The sequence below is a fragment of the Monodelphis domestica genome, chromosome 7 (assembly GCF_027887165.1).
Source record: "Monodelphis domestica isolate mMonDom1 chromosome 7, mMonDom1.pri, whole genome shotgun sequence".
Classification (NCBI taxonomy): Eukaryota; Metazoa; Chordata; class Mammalia; order Didelphimorphia; family Didelphidae; genus Monodelphis; species Monodelphis domestica.
In genome coordinates, this window is record NC_077233.1 from 156,228,348 (window position 1) to 156,234,546 (window position 6,199).

The window sequence follows — 6,199 nt, forward strand, 5'->3', positions numbered from 1 at the left end:
TATCCTGTCTCTATCTTCCTACCTTGTGGCTTCTCTCACCTCTGAGAGAACCAACAATTTCCATATATGCCATCTCCCCCACTAGAATGTCTTTAAGGGCAGGGACTGTTGGTTGTTTTTAATTTTTTTTTTGCATCCTCATTTCTAAGTATGTAGCAAGCATATAGTAAATGTTTGATTATCTGGCACATAGGAAGTATTGAATAAATGTTGACAAACAGATGGATTCAATGTAAGATAAAAGTGGAAAGGGAAGAGAAAGAGGACTCGATGCTATTGGCTAACTTACAACATTTCTATAATAAACCAGATTAAATTGTTGCCTTAGGATAACTGGAGATTACTTTGGAAGATCCCTGATGCACAGGGACACCTAGCAGAGAACAAACAGATGACAAAGCTCATTGGAGAGCTCCAGTCAGGAGACCAATACAGAGGAGGCAATTGGGTGTAAAGATCTGAAGTTCATTGTAGACTTATGAAATGGAAACAGGCTGGCCTGGGAATCTTTGTAACCAAGAAGAGAGGTGGAAAGATGGATTCCATCTCCTAGGTTATCCAGTGAAGAAAATTCCCCCAACTTCTGTGTAGGGTTTAAACCAAACCAAAAATGAAACCCGGACTTTTTGAGCGACAAGGGGCCTCTGCGGTAAAAAATGGGTAACAACTATAATGATAGCCACAATAGACAAATCATGCCTATGACATTCTTAGGAGTATAACATAGACTAGGTCAGGGTGTGCTCTGTCTGTCTGTCTGTCTGTCTCTCTCTCTCTCTCTTATCTCATCAATCAAACCAATTAATTGACCTCAAGAGAGAGATACTAGGCATTCAGTTATATAAGCCCGAGTTGAACATTGAATTAAATGCTTTATCTGGGATCATAAATTTCCAATTTTCATCCTTTCTGTAGCAGCAAGTGATATCAGAATGCTAATTAGCTGTGAAACTAATTTTCATGTCATAGTGAAATTATAGGTTAGAGTTATTTTTTAAAGAATAAAACACCCCCTCCCTACCCCAACAACCATTCCAGCACACATGTATCCTTTCCTCTTCTGTCCAGCCATGACTTTAACCATAAATGGGGAGGAGCTTCACTAAACTCTTTCTCTTACATGTCAAGGATATTTGCACTTTAAAATGACAGCAGATTTAAAGGCCTGAGCCTTTTTATTGTTTTTTTCCTCTTCATGTTTTTAATGTAAAATTTAATGGTATATTAGCATGACTATTCTTTTTTAAATGGGCTTAGAATTAAAATAGCCTCTACCTGTGGTTACCTCCTTCTCTAGGTTCCAAATAAGTAGCAAAGGAGTTGCCAGACATGCTGAGGGCTTGAAAATCCATAGGATTTGGAATCCAACTAATTGTTTGATCACTGCTGTTAAGGTTGGGTAAGACATACTCATTTACTGATTATTTACAGTGGAGGAAAAAATAGTGAGAGGAAAGCAGAGGAAAGGGGAATGATAGAGAGGAGATGAGCTGTTAGGGATCCATTGCTGTCATTCCTTTTAAAAAACTATGGGCCTCAGAACTTGGCTTCATGGGTACCAAATATGTCTAGGATTTAATTGTGTTGCCTAGGACAGACTATAAAAATACTGTGATTACAACTTCAAGAAAACATTACCACTAGGATCCTTGGGACAAAAAGAAGTGCCTTTCAGGGACCTACATATCCAAAGAGTTGAAATATACTGAGGATATCTAAAACCAAAGTCACACTGCCCTTTCCCTATCCTCTTACCTCAGTACTAATTCCCAGTCCTTATTCATATATTATCACCCATACCTGACAACATTAAAAGGTAGCTAGGTGGTACAGTTGCTAAAGAGTTGGGTGTGAAGTCAGGAAAATATGAGTTTGGAATCTGTCTCTCATGATTTGACTTCTAGCTTTCTAAGCCTCATTTATCTATAAATGGGAATAATAATAGTACTGGGTTCACACAGTTGTGAAAATTAAATGAAATAATACCTGAAAGATACTTTGCAAACCTAAATTACATTACCTTAAATTACCTAAATTACCTTAAAACCCTTGCTATTATAAATAATACACATTCCTTTACATAATCCCTATGTTCTAACATAATTTTCTCTATTCATATGTTCTATGATTAACTACCTATATAATATATCTGTTGTTACAACAACTCTAGCAAAACCTTTTGGGTGTCCAACATGACAGATTTTACCATGCTATATAGCAAATAAGGGTCAGGAATCATCCTGACTTTTTTCTCACATGCCAGGGGACAACCAAAGACAGCAAACAAATTGTCTTCCCCCAAAATTCTCAGTCTTACCAAAGGTTCAGGTACATTTGCAAGGGTGGGGTGTCACTGTGACCCCAAATAATGTAATCAGAAAGTACAGACATCTTGAGTGAATAAGTCCACTTAAGGGTAAACAAGATGGGAATAAATCCCTAGTCATTTTGAAAGAATTATAGTCCTTTGACCATTGAACAATGGCAGATGACACCAAATAGGAAACATTTTTTTTTGTGACTAGCTGAAAGAATCAGTCACATCTCTAGGATAATAAAAATAGGAATCAGTCAAATGGTGAACCAGCCTGGTGACAGAAGAATTCTGGGTTTCCAGTTTGAGACCTGGAGCCATGTACCTGAGAGGGAATAAACTAGGGGGAAAAGAACTTCTTCCTTCTCTCATTTCTCTTCCCCTTTCATAAATTGACCTTATCATTGGAGACACTTGACAACAGAAAGCTCAATCAGCTGTGACAGATAAACTCAGCCAATAAGAGGCAACACATCTAGCCAGGAATGATAGTCACCTAAGGAAAGGAAGCTTCAGTAGTGGTAACTCTACAAGGGCATAGAACTTTAGAACCTGTTAGAGAGCTACATTTAAGTGTAACTTCTTTTGGATTCTAAGAAGGGAGAAAAGGCCTTCCACTAACCAGAATGTTCTAGTTCACCTTTTCCCTCACCACCTTGTTATATTGTCTGTGTCTTTGTGCTTCTGATTCTGGATGCTATTGTTCCCACTTTAATTGCTATTTAGCTCATATAGTCTCCAATCCTTCCTCTCAGTCTGCCCACTCAAACATTGTGTATATCCCTTGAAAAGCTCTTGAGCATGACTCAAGTCATGATCAAGATGTTCTCAAAACTCCTATTACACATTAATGAGATCATTTAAGTGAAATAAAATCATTCTCTTTTAAGTAAAAAAAAATTGTCCCCATCTAGGAGAAAAATAAGATGAAGATATTCACAAGGATTTAAGCAGGAAGGAGGCATCACTGTAATTTATAGCGGATCACAAGGTCATAACTCTAGAGCTGCAAGGGTTTTCAGAGGATATCTTTCTAGTCCAGCCTGCTAATTTTATGGGTGAGAAAACAGTCTTTAGAAGATCCAGTTTCCAGAACCAAATGTAGAAATCCAGAGCAAATCATACAGCAACAAGTAATGTAAAAGGAAAAAAAAGTATATCTAAGGTCAGTGAGTCAACAAGACTATTTAATAAGCACTTGCAATGTGCCATGCAGTTTACTAAGGGCCAGTGATACAAAGAAAGACAAAAATGCAATTAATGCACTGAAGGAGCTTAAATTCTAAAGAGGGAACCAATATGTAGACAACTAGGTACACACAAAATAAATGTAGAACAGATGGGAGCTACTCTGAGAGGGAAAGATCTCATTACCTATCAGGAAGTAGAGAGGAGAGAGGGCAGAAAAGGGCTCCTACAGAAGGTGGGATTTGAGGTGTCTTGAAGGAAGCTAGGAAATTTAAGAGGTAGAGATAAGGGGGCAGAAAATTCCAGATGTAGGGGGCAGATAGTGCAAGCAAAGATCCTAGAAAATGAAGTGCTGTGTTTGATGAACTGTAATGGGAGTTTAGAGTGTGTAAGAAAACTGGAAAATTAGGAAGAAGCCATGTGACAAAGAGTATTAAATGTGAAACTGAAGAGTGTATATTTGGTACTGGAGGTAATGAACAGTTACTGGAGCTCAATGAGCAGGGAGGGGAGTTATATGTGACATGGTCAGAAAAATCACAGTGCCAGCTGCATGGAATATGGAATGGAATGCTAAGAGAGTTAAGACAGAGAATGACCAGTTATAGAGTGATTGCAATAGTCCAGGCTAGAAGTGATAAGATCCTGAAGTACGAGCAGGGAGAAAGGAGCAATAAAGGAATTTGGGAGTATCATTTGACAAGAGGAAGGAAGAAATTTTGGCTAAGAATAGGGAGGATACTAAAAGTAGAAAATCACAGTAGAAAGTTTTCTGCTTGGAGCAGGATCAGGAGTAAATTTCTCATTTGGGCTCTCAGAAGGCATATCCATATATGAAGCCATCATTTTGTTTATAATATGTGTGTGTTTAAGAGATCTGCATAAGGCAGCTAAGATAACTCAATGAACTGACAAATATCAGCATTTTTTAGGGAGGAAACAGGAACCATTATATTTTGACAATGCAGAGCTCATCAGACCTGGTTTTAATTAACAGGCAGACAGAGAGTCAGAAAGACAGACAGACATGGAGACAGACAGGAAAACAAATTTCAAAAGGGATGATTTGTGGGGGTGGGCCAATAAGTAGGCATGTAAGCAAAAATGGGAAGGAAACAGTTGGCCAAGCCATGTGTACTGTCCTTTCTAGCACTAATTAAATGATTTTTTTTTTTTTTGGAAAAAAAAAAAAACATGCTTAAGACAACTCAATACCCTGGACAGTTCCTGGAAATGGTAGGGAGTAGTGAATAATAGCTTCATTATGAAGTGATCTGGGAAACCATTTGTTCATTGGTTCATTCATTTATTCAATAAATATTTATTGCTTATGTACAATGTAAGTTTTCAGTATATAGGCATAGGCACTAATTCTACAAACCATTCCTATCTTAAATGTCTTGTTGCCACCAAAAATCCATTTTCCATGTTAATTGATAACTTTGAGGTTTTGTTTTGTTCATATGGGTATTTGTGTGTATTGGGATGCAGAAGGGAGAGTTCATTTGACTTGGCATTGTCTCTATAGAGGGACAACTGCAGATGTGGAGACATAGGAGGTCTTTTGGGACTCATCTCTACCTGAGATTTTTCATTTATGATGTTTGGAAGATGTGTATTTTACTTTTGTACAACACTTAGTTTGCAAAGTCCTTTGAAATACAGTTTTCCATGTCATTTTCAAAAACCCTTTCAGTTGGCAGGACAAATATTAAAATCACACTTTAACACTCAAACTGAGAGCCAGAGATTATATGAATTTCTGAGGATCACAGAGAGGGTAAGTGGACATTTTTAGGACTTTGTAGGATTGTAGAATTATAGATATAGAGCTGTGAGGGACCTCAGAATCCATCTTGTCCAATATCCTCTTTTTTTCAGAGAAGGAAATTGAGTCCCAGGGATGTTATGTTACTGTCCAAGGTCATATAGGTAATTTTGTAAGAGACAAGGATTTCATGTCCTCTGACTCCCAGTCCAGTGCTCTTCTCCATCATACTACACTGGACTACAGAATATGTGGGGGCGAGTAAGGTGTTAAGAAAACTAGAAAAGAAGGAAGGGGCCAGGTTATGAAGAGCTTTATTCCCTGTAGGATTATACTCATTTTTTATAGAGTAAATTATTCTAGGGAGTAAGTCTATCTTTTTTTTCTTTTTGAATATTTTGATACAGGATTTCCTCTCATTTTTTAGTAGAAACTGCCAGCTTATGTGTTTCTTGGTACTTGACTTGGTACTTTTTGGATATATGCAGATTTTTTTCCTCTGACATGGGGATGCTGGATTTTGACTATACATTCTTGTGACTTCTGATTTTAGAGTTCCTTTTAGGAGATAATTGGTAGATTCTTTTTAACTTTTCTTTTCTCTCTGGTACTACAAGTTCTGTAAATTTTTCAATAATTATTTGTTAAACTATAGATTCCAGGCTTTTAAAAAATCATTATGGGGCAGCTGGGTGGATCAATGGATTGAGTTCCAGGCCTAGAGATGGGAGGTCCTGGGTTCAAATCTGGCCTCAGACACTTCCTAGCTGTGTGACCCTGGGGAAATCACTTAACTCCCATTGTCTGGCCCTTATCATTCCTCTGCCTTGGAACCAATACTTATTTTTGGTTTTCAGGATTTCAAATGTGCATATATTTTTCAAAACTAAATTCTTTCTGATTATTTCTGGTTGTAAGTGCAACAACTA